Below are 12,253 nucleotides of genomic sequence, written 5' to 3'. Positions count from 1 at the left end.
GCCTGAAATGAACCACTTTACAAATAAATAATATAAAGTGATCTGCCTGTAATTGAAGAAATCTACATTTTTTATTTTATTAGTTTGATTTCAAAAGTGGCTCGGAGTTGCTACGACCAAGAGCAGGCCGATTAGGCGGGAAACCTGTTCACATTCTATATATTATTTTAAGTTCGTGATTACGCATCAAGTCCATTGTGCCTTAGTTGGCAAACTCATCAGATGGACATTAATCTGTAATGAGGAAGCAAAAGCCCTTCTAAAATTGAACTTCGCTCTTTTTAGTGTGAAAAGGGTGTTATCAATTTGGATTAGATACACAATAATTCATTTAAAAAAGTGTCAATGTCATGGCCAATTCGACTTAGAAAAATGTGATTTCTTTTTATATAGCCAAGTACACTCCTGGTTGACTGATTACCATTGAACGAGATGGTTATTGGTAACACAAGACGATCCCTAAATAGGAAAAAATATATACCTAATCAGGTATTCCACCTTTTTCCTCTGCTAGAATCATTTTTCCGGTTTTACCTTCGATCCACATCACTAAAGCACGTTTCTCATCCAAAAGGTGGTTTTTGTGAGCTTTGACTTTCTTTATCGTGAATGGTGACTCGTTAATTTGAAAGATATCTGGTTGAGCGCTTTTATCCTCAAGCTTCTTCATTTTGACCTTGTTCACTATCATTGACGCCAATCACTCTTCACGGGATCCATCCAAATTGTCGACTGAGTGAGTGTCAAATCAGGTCAAATCAGAACGAAGATCAATAGATAAGTGAGTGCATTGAGAGCCATGCAGTTTGTTGGATGGTGCTTTTTGGTAGCCGCTTGCTTGGAGAGCCACAGTTGATTCAAAAGGCAGGTGACGGCCCCGAGAGCCCCGGTGATGATAAAGTGATGCCTTTCAATTGAGTTGGCTGTCATCCATCTTTCTTTTTTCTGGAGGGTCAATCAATTCCGTCGTGTTGGATACGCTCTTCTGAAGAATCAATATCTTAGCATCACGGTATGTTTGACATCACCTGAAGTTATCCATCTTCTCGGGTCTCATTCACTCCATGAACGAGTTTGGCATCAAGTGAGTTTCTTGAAAAAGCTGGCATACTTTGTAGATGAAAAACTTCCTTTCAATAGGAGTGCAACTAGTTTGATGACGCTGAAATGTCTTGAAAACGAGGAGAAATGTCCGTTCTGACGGTTTTGAGCTTCAAAATCTGCCCACCCAAAACCAAATCATAACAAAGAGCTGACGTTGAGGTCAATTCTGGTCGCCAGAGGCCGGTTCTTTGAATCCCGTCTAGTTCATGCACTAATTCAAGTACTACGTAGTTCACCGTTAGTTAGCGGTGACTTAGTTCACGAACTTTTTCGCGTTCTTTGAATCATGGCTAATTCATGTTTAGTTGGCGGTGAATTAGTCACTGAGGGTAATGGTGCGTTCTACACGACAAATAATTCGGCAAATAATTAGCCATTGACAAACATTGTTGGCATTTCACAAGCATTCACAACATTTCTCGAATTGAAACATGTTTAAAGTTTGTTTGCCAAAGAGCAAATATTTCATGGACGACAGCGTCTCCCCAGCCATTGGAAGAAAGGTGTCCATTTTCAGTAATTATGGAACTTAACTCTTCGATCCATGATGGTTTTTAACAAAGAAAAATGTATTGATTGTTGTTCATTTTGACACAGGATAACCCCAACTTGGAGAATGAAGGGGCCTGGAATTGTCAATTCATGTTCAAAGTCATCAGATTGTCATCCTATCCCCTTTTAATTCAGTAGTCACACTTGCATCTCCCGTCGAGAATTGAATGATTGAATGAATGATCGATCGATCACAACCAACCGAACATTATCACCTATCTCCGGAATCCGATTCATCTCCTCACGTCCAGACAATGAAAGTGTCGACCCCAGTTAAACCACCCACCCTGGCCTGTCCTCGGGCTCAGCTCGGTCATGGACACGGCCCGGCCATGGTCCCGGCCCCTTTTTAATCGTCTTTCTGTGAGCAAACTGGGCGAGCCAACCAAAGCGTCGATGGATGGATGGAATGGATGGATCCTTGAACCTCGTCCCAAGAAGATTAATACGATACAAGTTGGATCAGATATCAGAGACAACGAATCATCGGCCCATACCTGGAGGTTCTTGGCGGACACACACGGCATGATCGGTCCTCTACGTACCACCCTTGAGACCCAAGCATCAGGACCAGCCAGCCACTTTTGACTGCTCTTTTGTCCATTTCCGCCCGCCAGTTTTAGCCATGAAAGCCAAATCAGTCGGATCTCAACGGACCGAGTCTTACCCACTGACATGTCATCACTTTAAAGCTGCCCATGACCATCACCTTCCCTGTGAAATGCCGTCTGTTCTTTGGGCGGGGTCCTTATTGGTTCTATAAAATTGAACTCTTTTTAGTCAATGCCATCTGTAATGTTAACTGCATATAAATATCCAAATTGTCTTTATCATGTTTATGTCTTACTATATTTGTGTTTAACGTTTCTTGACATGACTTTGAACTATATATCGTTGTCATACCTTCGACCCGTTCTCGGCTATTAAATAGTTTGATACTCTGGAGAACTGTTGTCCATTTATTCACGATTATAATGAGTTGGAAAATTGGTCGGGTTTTTGTTTCAACAATTGGGTTATGATTATATGATACATTAAAAATGATTTATAAATGAAGTTCGAAAACCTTTCGAAAAGCAAAAATGTATTAAAAGTGAATCATCAGGTGGCTTATGGTAAAGTTCATAGAACGGGGCAAAACATGCCTTCAATAGTAATCGGTTTCACCAACATATGACCGCACAGATTGAAATTGGCAAAATAAAGGACTTTTTGGAAAGCGAAACATTCTCATAATGTACAGTGCCCATCGGTGTTTTTTTCAAATTTCATTCCTCAGTTTCCCTATTTTCCATTTTACTAATCATATTGTTTACAGTGAATTACAAATATTGAATGAAAGACCCATTGGAAATGATACGATCACTTGCAAGGTCATCTGATTAGAAATCTACATCAAAAATATTTGTCAAACCGTTTTGATCGGGCAGATTTACGTGTAGACGGCTCAGAGATGAACTGTTTGTCAAATGCCAAACCATTTCCGAAATAATTAGGCAAACTTTGTGACAGAATTTTCTCGTGTAGACGCACCATTAAGGGACGCGGAGGAAGTAGAACGTTTAATATGTTGGGCGTTTTGGGCTGGTGAGGGCCAACTCAGCTAATGGAAGGTGGGTCGTCGCCTTTCCTGGTCTTGGGGCGTACGGACACTTTCTATTGGCTCTTCTTCTCGTCCTTCCTTTCGCCGACGCTGATCGTACAGGTCGTGGTGAGGCGGGAGCGTGGCCAGCTTCCGGTGTTGGCTCCTCTGCGTTGCGTTGGTTGTATCTACTTGGTCTCGGCGTCTTCATCAATAGAGGTATCGTCGGAGTCGTTGTGTCAGTGTCGGAACTATCAGACTCCTCGCATGTGTGATGACGGCTCAATTGCAGGGGTATTCATATGGGGTGATGTAGGCAATGGGATGGCTGGATCCCAGTCAATCATGGATCCGTGTCGTTATGCACCACCACCGTGCATCGGTATGAGTATTGCCTATTTGGTGGAAGCTATGCTCTGGCAGACAGCGTAGAGGGTGCTCCAGGGGAGTTGGTGGGTGGGCGAATTCTTTCCGAGTGTCGGATATCAGTGTTAAAACAACAATCGGGCCCGGAGATGACTGTCATGTTCATTTTGACGAAGGTTTCGCCTGGGGGAACGTGGTTTGGCCTCGGTTGGTTGTGCCTTACGGGCTAGAGCAACGCTCGCAGGCCTGATGAGTGTAGGGTGCGTCTTGTCCGAGTCCATATGAACGCGATTGAAGAGGCCTGTGGGAAGAGTTGGTCTTTGGTGATTTGTTATGTAATTTAACATGCGGTGTTAGGGCCGGGGTTTTGGGTGAGGTTGGATGAGGCTTATTCTGGGGATGGGGATGTTTAGCCTTCGGCATTGGCTTGGTTCTCTAATGCGGCTCTATCTAATGCTTCTGCTTCAGCTTCGTCTTTTGCGTCCTCTTCAACGTCAGTGGAGGCCATGGATGACAGACCTTCGTCACTTGATGGAGTCTAGGAGGTCGTGAAGGGGTCCGTGCGATGTTAACTGAACCTAAAATAGACATGGCGGCGTGCCATAACGCGGCAATGGGAAAGGCGGCGGGCCCATGTTTGGGTCTTGCCTGTTGGTGGTTGTGTAGTAGTATCCAAATGATGAACGGCTGCCGTTGCCTACTGGCCTTGCGACATAGCGGGTGGTTACGCCCGTTGTTCCATTAAGGGCATAGGTAGAAGGTGAAGTACCGCCCTTTGGGAATCTGACACTTTAGCAGGTCCCTGGTGCGAGTAGAAACAGTGAGGTGGTATGGTTGATAGGTGTGCGGATAGTTGCCATCGTTTGCTGAAGATATTACAGCCCGGTGGTCTCCGTGACTGCATGGTGGTCGGTAGTGGCCGTTTTCGCTGTCGTCGAGGTAGAGGCGGAATAGTCCCAGAAAGTGGCCTGAAAGGGCAGGAGCGGGGGATCAGGAAAAGATTAGCGAAGAGAGGAGGGGAGTTAGCGAAAAGAGTGGGGAGTGTCCTCTCGCGCCTGCACAAGAAACATTTCGCTATCTGGTTCCGGGTGATGTATTTCGAATTCTCCTTCTCATGTAATAAAGTCCGACAGGGTGCTTTTGGTTGATTACCATAACTCTTCGGTGCCCATTCGTAAGTCCGCCTAGGCGAGGATCGTGAGACTTGCCAAATACCTTGCTCTCCATTGCCGATGGCGGCTTGGCGAACGTGGAGAGAGACGCTAAAAGTTCATTATCAGTAATCCACTTTGGAACGTTTAAAAAAATCGCCAAGGGTTGAAGCATTTGAAGCACTTCGATTGCACATGACCAAGCCTTTCCGACAAACCTCCCTTTTAAAGTTGAGGTTGCTTGTTGAATCGCTCTGTAACTTCAATGGGCTTAAACGGTTTCGACTTTCACAGATCGGTGACACTTCCTCCTCCACAATGCCCGTAGATCTCGGATTACGCAAACCCAATTCGTTAAAAATGAACGTTAGCGAGTAACCTTATCCATGACCGGAGCATTCGGATATTTGGGGCATTTGAAGTCGAGGGACAGAGACATCAAGTCATCCTTGGCTTTTCGAGTCTCTATGGATGTAGAGCTGCGTTTTGGTACCACAGCTAGGCAACACTACTTATACGTACGAGCATTGAGAGACGGTGAATAAGACTAATCATTTTTGGCCTTTCTGGCCCAGAACGGCACCTGACCGCCAGAACAAGTTCGCTCATGCAGAATCTAGGAGCACTTGACAAGAAGAGTCGACCCCTGTAGATGCCGAAATGATCACTTAAAACACCAATTTAAAGGTTTTTGAAGAGGACAATCACCAGCTGCCTGTATCCTGCTCTTGCTCTTGCTTTAACCCAGAGAAACCACTTGGTCTGAAGATTGGTGGGCTCGGAGGTGGTGGTGGTGAAGGACGACACAGGGGGAGTGCCAGCATTGCCGAGGAGCACGTCGAATCGAGGACGAAAAGCACGTCGAGTCGAGGGGCGAAAGCACGTCGGGTCGAGGAGCACGCCGAGATCGAGGACGAAAAGCACGTCTCAAGGACGATAGAACTGTCGAGGTAAGGAGCTGGACTTAGTCAGTCGAGTCAAAACGTTCGAGTCGGAAATTTTGAAACGCTGCATTGTCCGATTTCTAAAAAAGACTGCACAAAGTTAAGATCTTAGCAAGAACTAGCCGACGAGAGAGAGATTTCCTTCATCTCTATAACAGAAACCTGGCATTCGGCCAGGGTCTTCTAGATGAAGAATAGACCATAACTGGTTTCAACTAGTCGTTGTGACTAGGATACGCCCTGATAATCCCATATTCCCACCATGGGGTGTTATGCCATATGTTAGAATGATTTGCAAATTATTCGGGTACAAACGTCAATGGAGAAGTAGAAGTCTTAGTTTGTCATTATCCAAGGCTTGATCTGTCTATTGTAACAATGCATAAGACCCCCATCTTGTTCAGTAAGCTCTTTTATGTCAGCTTCTCCAATTCCCTGGAAAATGAGTTGGATAAGGCAGTTTGCTCGAAGGTTTTCTTTGTAGGGGACTTTAATTTTCGGCTAGCGTTTTGTAGAGTGGGAGGTTAGTCCTGATGGGATATTCCATTCGAAATCGAAATCTCAGTCCGTTCGAAAGCGGAAGAATTGCGATCTTGCGCAATTTCTCTCAGCATGTGGGTGTAGCCACAAGAGCAAATAAACGTTCTGGACTTGGTCTTTTCCACTGACCCTGATCTGATCCAGTATGTCCATGTGACACCTGGTAATCAGTCAGATCAATCATGTTCTCGAGATAGGGTCGACCATTACTCAAAAGCGGCGTGCTCTAGAGTAAGCCGGCCAAAAAGGTCGGCTGGCTAATTTTCAAGTTCAAAGATGAACATTGGCCGTTGATATAGAAAGATTAAAAGAACTTGACCTGGTTTCAATTCTGAAACAGAATCGTCCATAGATGCAGCCATTTGATAAATTAGTTCAGTTTTTAAGGAATTTTGCTCCAGTTTAGCAATCTCTGAATTGTGTTACGGAAGGGGTACACGGACAAAAATTCCAATATGTAGGAAGACTTTGTTTCAAAAAGAGTTGCCAACTAGCAAAAAGGCTGAGAGAGCCACTTCGAATCCAGTAATTGTGGGTAGTCTCCAAAAAAAGTCGGACATAGTTCAGGGTAAGATTAGGCTCCATCGAATATGACCAGTTACCAAACTGAGAGTAAGGTGATTCAGGAGGTCAGGTCGAATCGAAGGCTTTTTTCTCTTATGCGAACTCTAAGAGAAGATGAAACACTCTGTTGGGCCTTTTGAGGTTGATAGGAAAGCCATTAGCAATGTAGAGACTATGGCTAACATGCTTGGAGATCAGTTCTCCAAGCATTTTCAACCACTGAGTTTCAGAAGCAACAGCTCGATGCTCTGAAGATGAGTCTGTGAGGTTGATCAAAGTCAGTCAAGTTGAGCGTTTAGATGATGTTGTAGTCACAGATCAAGATGCTTTAGAGGCCATCAGGACTGAGGCTTTCGAGCTCTCCTGGTCCTGATAACGTGACATCTCAGTTTCTGATGAGATGCTCCACTGGCTCTTGCTCCTGTTTTTTCGTATTGATGCGTTGCATCTTGATCAGGGCAGGTTTCCATCTTTACTAAAGTTAGCTCATGTTGTTCCAATTTTCAAAGGGGAGATAAGTCGCTCCCAGTAACTTATAGGTGTTTCTCTCACTTCGAATATTGCGAAGTGTTTGAGAAGATCATGAAGTCCAAACTTGTTGAATTTCTTAAGGTCAATGAAGTCCTTCTCCTAACCAGCACGGGTCCGAGCACATTTTAGCACGGTTACCCAACTGATTGAACTATTGAGCATGTTATTGAGGGACTTAGAGAGCCATGAATCAGTTGATGTAGTTTATCTCAACTTTACCAAGGCCTTTGATAGGGTAGATCATGGTCTTTAGTTGACAGGTCTTATGAGATTGGGATCCAAGGCAGGTTCTCAATTGATTAAGGTTGAGGATCCCATAGTGGCATACATGATGTCAAGTCAGGTGTTCCCACGGTTCGATCTTAGGGCCCTCTTGTTTATATATTTCGTTGCCCCGCTTCAAAAGCTTAGTATTACTGCCAGTCTCTCTTCTTATGCTGACGATACCAAGTTAGTTTCTGGTAGGAATGGCCAAGATTCAGTAGCCTTGCAAAGGACTTAAATCGAATCTACTCTTGGGTAACACAGAGTAATATGGCCTGACGGAATGAAATTCCGCTCAATGACATTTTGGGTCCAACTCCTCTAAATACTCCTCTTGAGATAATGGAGGGTAAAGATATGGAGCAGGTCTCATCTATGAAAGATCTAGGTGTAGTCCTCCAAAATAATGGAAAGTTCGATGAGCATATCAGTTGAGGTGGGTAAGGCTTTTCAAATGTGCGGTTGGATATATCGACGTTTAAGTCCAGAGATAGCATCACGATGCTAACTTGTACAAGTCGATTGTCCAGCACATCTTGAATATGTTTACGCATTTTGGGCTCAATGAGTTCAGCAGGTTTGCAAAAGTCGAGCAAGATCCAAAGATGTTTCAGAAACATCACAGATTGAGAGAGCTCTCATATTGGGAGAGGCTAAAAAAGTTGGGACTGTACAGTGTTCAGAGAAGGTACGAAAGGTATCTGATACTGTACGTATTTCAAAAAGCATCCATGAGCTTTGACCAACCAAGGATTTTAGAGTCAATGCTAGTGACCGTGGAGGCTTAATGTACGTTTTGAGAGCACCTTCAAGCCCTCGAGAATCTAGCTAGTTCGAAACAATGAAGTCCACATCTTTCTTTCTAGGGCTCCTTCATTGTTTAATTGCTTCCCTTGATATTCGTAGGGAATACGTAGGCCTTGTTGATTCGGTAGCATCTTTCAAGTCAGACTTGGACAAATTTTTAGATAGCATTCCAGATCAACCCTACATTCAAGGACTAGCTCGTCTGCCAACTCAAATTCGTTGGTAGACCAAATATCATATAAAGATTGAAAGGTAATAAATAGACGAATTAAAACCTTCATTTTAATAGTTACTGGGACCAGAAAAAACGGTAGGAAACTTGGCCTCAATTACGAGTAGTTCCCTATCGAAATGCTCTGTATCAAAGAAATGCAAAGGACATGTTGGACACCAGTCACTTGGAAGTAAAACATGTCCGTAATCTATAAAATGTGTGCCAAAAAACTGTTATCAATACGTAAAAGCGAATGAATAGTATCCGAAATGGCACAGTACATGTTCAGTTTTCTTCGTCCAATCAGTTCAGAATCAAGAATAGTGGTGCTCACGTCGCCATCAGTTTGGTCACCACCAGAATCCTTTGGAGGTCACAGTTGGTGGATTGTCGCTTGGGTTTGCAACACGGCTGGAGGAGATACCGGACCTAAAGGCCAACACATTTCCGAATGCCACATTCTAGGCCCCAGGGCCGGAGTGCAGCCATCGGAATCTTTGGATAAGGTAGCCAAGACTGCTGAGAGGCCTCCGGAGGTGGCGAAAGAAGCAAAAGTGCGAGGTGGTGTGCATTGGAGGCCTTCGACTTCATGCTCCAAAACACGACGGCAGACACGACGGCAGGAGCCAGGAAGCCCACCATCGCGGCGAATGCAGGTCGAACCATACCGCAACACTAGGAAGAAATAAGGCGAAAGTAATCATTTTTCAGCGCATTGTTCCATCGTCGTAATAATATAAGTATGTTTCGTCTAAGAATTTAATAGCTGGACCTGGACCTAACGCTGGACCTAATTGTCGGGTTAAGCTAGGTTTTAAGAAGAGAACGGGTAATCAGGTCTTACGTAACCTTAATTTGTTGGTCATTTCGGGTTAACACAAAGACCTGATAACCAGAGAACGTCTATACAACATGATGCAAAGTGAAACTCACATTTTTGATGATGTTAACGAAATTTGGATGGATAGAGGAGATCTGTAAACGTTTACGGTAGTTAGGCACGAGGTGCTCGTCCGTCCTCTCCATTGGAATGGACAGAGCCAACCCAGGCTCTGAGCGATCCATGAGAACTGAGAACTTGCTTTGAGAAGCGTGACCGACCACCATTGCTTTCTTCACCATGCCAGGATTTGGTATTTATTGGTAGTCTGTTCAATTAGACCTTAAAATGTGGCTTATTCTTTGACTTTACTTAAAGCTAGATTGAGCCTCGCACAGCCCCCATTTGTTTCGTTTATCACTGAGAGAGTGCAACAGTGCTGCTAATCCGGCTGGGGGTTTGGGACTTTGACGGCTATCCTGCTACCATCCCACTTCTGCGTCCCCTCATCCACGGACTTCTAGAGATATGGACTGCAAACGGAACCAAAAATATCCCATCTCCTACACGGTCATTTTATTCCAAATAAGCACTTCATACGACCACAAAGATCTTGTTGAATTGATGAACTCAGCCAAGTTTGAGCCAAAACCTATGTTTAGGGAACTCAGGAGAACATGTTCAAAATTATAGTTAGTAAACACTACATAAAATTTGAATTTTCGGCCTGCTCTTGGTCAGCTACATAAGCTTTTGACAACATAACTTTGAAACGATCGACTTTGCATGTAAATGATATAAAATTGACCTACCGTTAATTGAAAAGATCTACGTTTCTTATTTTTTTACTTTAGTTCGAAAAGTGGCTAAGAGTGGCTATGACCAAGAGCAGGCCGATTTGACGGGAAGTTTGTTCGCAGTCCATATTTCTAGAAGTCCGTGCCTCATCCCTCCTTGGCCTAGCCCAGTCAGTTAAGAGCCGGTATGCTTGATGGCCTGGCGTGCACCATCCTATTAATAGGGCATGTCAAGTGAAGGAAATTCAAGCAAAATTGTGGTCCGGCACCCTGATTTTGGGCATTTTGGGGAGGGAAAACTAATACAAACATCACAGGCAACTCGCACCATCTGCTTATAGAATTTTTACTAATCAAGTAATTTTGAGCAAACTGTGTTACAAAACCCAACAAAATGAACATGTTTGGGGTAATTCGGTAAATGCACTATGCCATTGGCTGAATACTACACTGATATTTGTTTAGACAAGCAGGCAAAATGAACGAAATGTCAAAATTCAATGCATGCACAGTGCAGTTTGGCTTGGCATGTTGTCTTTGATTTTTCTTCTTTGAATAACGTCAGTTGTTCATGAACACATTCACTTGACAAGCCCTTTGAACGTGAAAGCATGCCACAACATAATGAATGTACTATCAAGCCATCAAGTTCAGCTCAGTTTGAGCCTACCGCTTGCTTGTTTATCAGGTTGACGTCAAATTTACGTATCAACTTGACTCATAAGTTTTATGCCGGACTGGGCCGAGTCGGATCGTGCAAGGGTCACTCAAAGTACGTTCCGGACGTTGGACAATAGCTATTTCCTGCTCTCAACTGCCTCATGTGGGCTTCCTTTTTATCGCGTGGTGCGTTCCAACATTGCTCACCCCTTGTCTATTAGTGAGCAAGGGGTTAACAATGTGATATTGTTAACGGCTTGGCCAGTCAGCGGGAAATAAAGTACTTTCCTGCTCTCAACTGCCTCATAAAGGACTCCTTTTTATCGCGTAAGTGGTGCGTTCCAACATTGCTCACCCCTTGTTTACTAGTGAGCAAGGGGTTAACAATGTGACTTTGTTAACTGCTTGGCCAGTAAGCAGGAAATAAAGTACTTTATTGCCCCACTTTCTTGTACGTAGCAAGATGGTGAGACAGTGACAGCTTGGCCTATTCTTAGCAAGTAGCAGGATTGCTGAAAAACTGAGTAACTTGAATAGTGCCAAAATGACTTCAGAGTCATAGAAAATTGGGCAGAAGGCCCATGAGACAAAATTGATCAGGAAAAGGCTATATTAACCTGGAAATGTGGGGGCTTATCCCCAGGGCCCAGTCTTGCTCGTTTCATTTTAGTTGACGCCCCTCATGCTGACGCACTCGTGGCGCCAATAAAATGAAACTCCCGCTACCAAACCCAGGATATTATCTCCCGCATTTCCAGGTTAACAAATAGCTATTATAACATTGGCCCCAGTCACTTGAGACTTGTTAATCTCTGCTGTACGGTCCAGTCTGTTCCCTCCCACTCCAGTTCTCCCTTACTGGTTTGTTCGCCTAGCCCTCTTTTTACACCATGCGTGCACTCTTCCAGGCTAACAGCGCCCTCGCTTGCATTTGACGCCGCGTAATGTTAGGCAAGATTGTCTCAAAGGTAAACAGCTTCCTATCTTCTTCCCAGTTTTTTGAAAAATAACTGTGACTCACGCAACCTCTCAAACTACCAGCTGTCAACACGATCCCAGCTGCCACAACTAGATTGGTGGCTAAGGTTTACAAGAGAAGATCAAGCGGCGTGCAGCCTTGGGAAAATGTGGATGCTGCTCGTTACGGCCGGTACGGCCAGTAGTGCCAAATGCGGCGGTTTTCCGCCAAATTGACGGTTTTTCGAAGTTTGCGGCGAGAAAAAATCATGATGGCGTGTTGGCGGATTTGGGTCCGCATTTGACTAATTTTGGCGGATATTACGCTCAAGTTGGCAATGAAATAGAAAAAAGACAAACTGCATGAAATCCACAAAATGTTAGTGGCTGGGACTTGAGC

At 44.1% G+C, this 12,253-nt stretch overlaps 1 protein-coding gene and 1 long non-coding RNA gene across 3 annotated transcripts in view; one reads left to right on the top strand and one right to left on the bottom strand.

Moving 5' to 3' along the window:
- Positions 1–12,253, top strand: part of LOC131885716 (N-acetylgalactosamine-6-sulfatase-like) — a 42,728-nt gene that overhangs the window by 15,815 nt on the left and 14,660 nt on the right. The window lies entirely within an intron of this gene.
- On the bottom strand, positions 8,800–10,037 carry LOC131885724 (uncharacterized). The gene is made up of 2 exons (XR_009373863.1): positions 9,553–10,037; positions 8,800–9,294 (listed from the first exon to the last, which is right to left on the bottom strand). It is a non-coding gene; the product is annotated as an uncharacterized LOC131885724 (long non-coding RNA).

This window comes from Tigriopus californicus, chromosome 8, assembly GCF_007210705.1.
Source record: "Tigriopus californicus strain San Diego chromosome 8, Tcal_SD_v2.1, whole genome shotgun sequence".
Taxonomy (NCBI): Eukaryota; Metazoa; Arthropoda; class Copepoda; order Harpacticoida; family Harpacticidae; genus Tigriopus; species Tigriopus californicus.
This window is presented reverse-complemented; position numbering and strand designations above follow the sequence as displayed.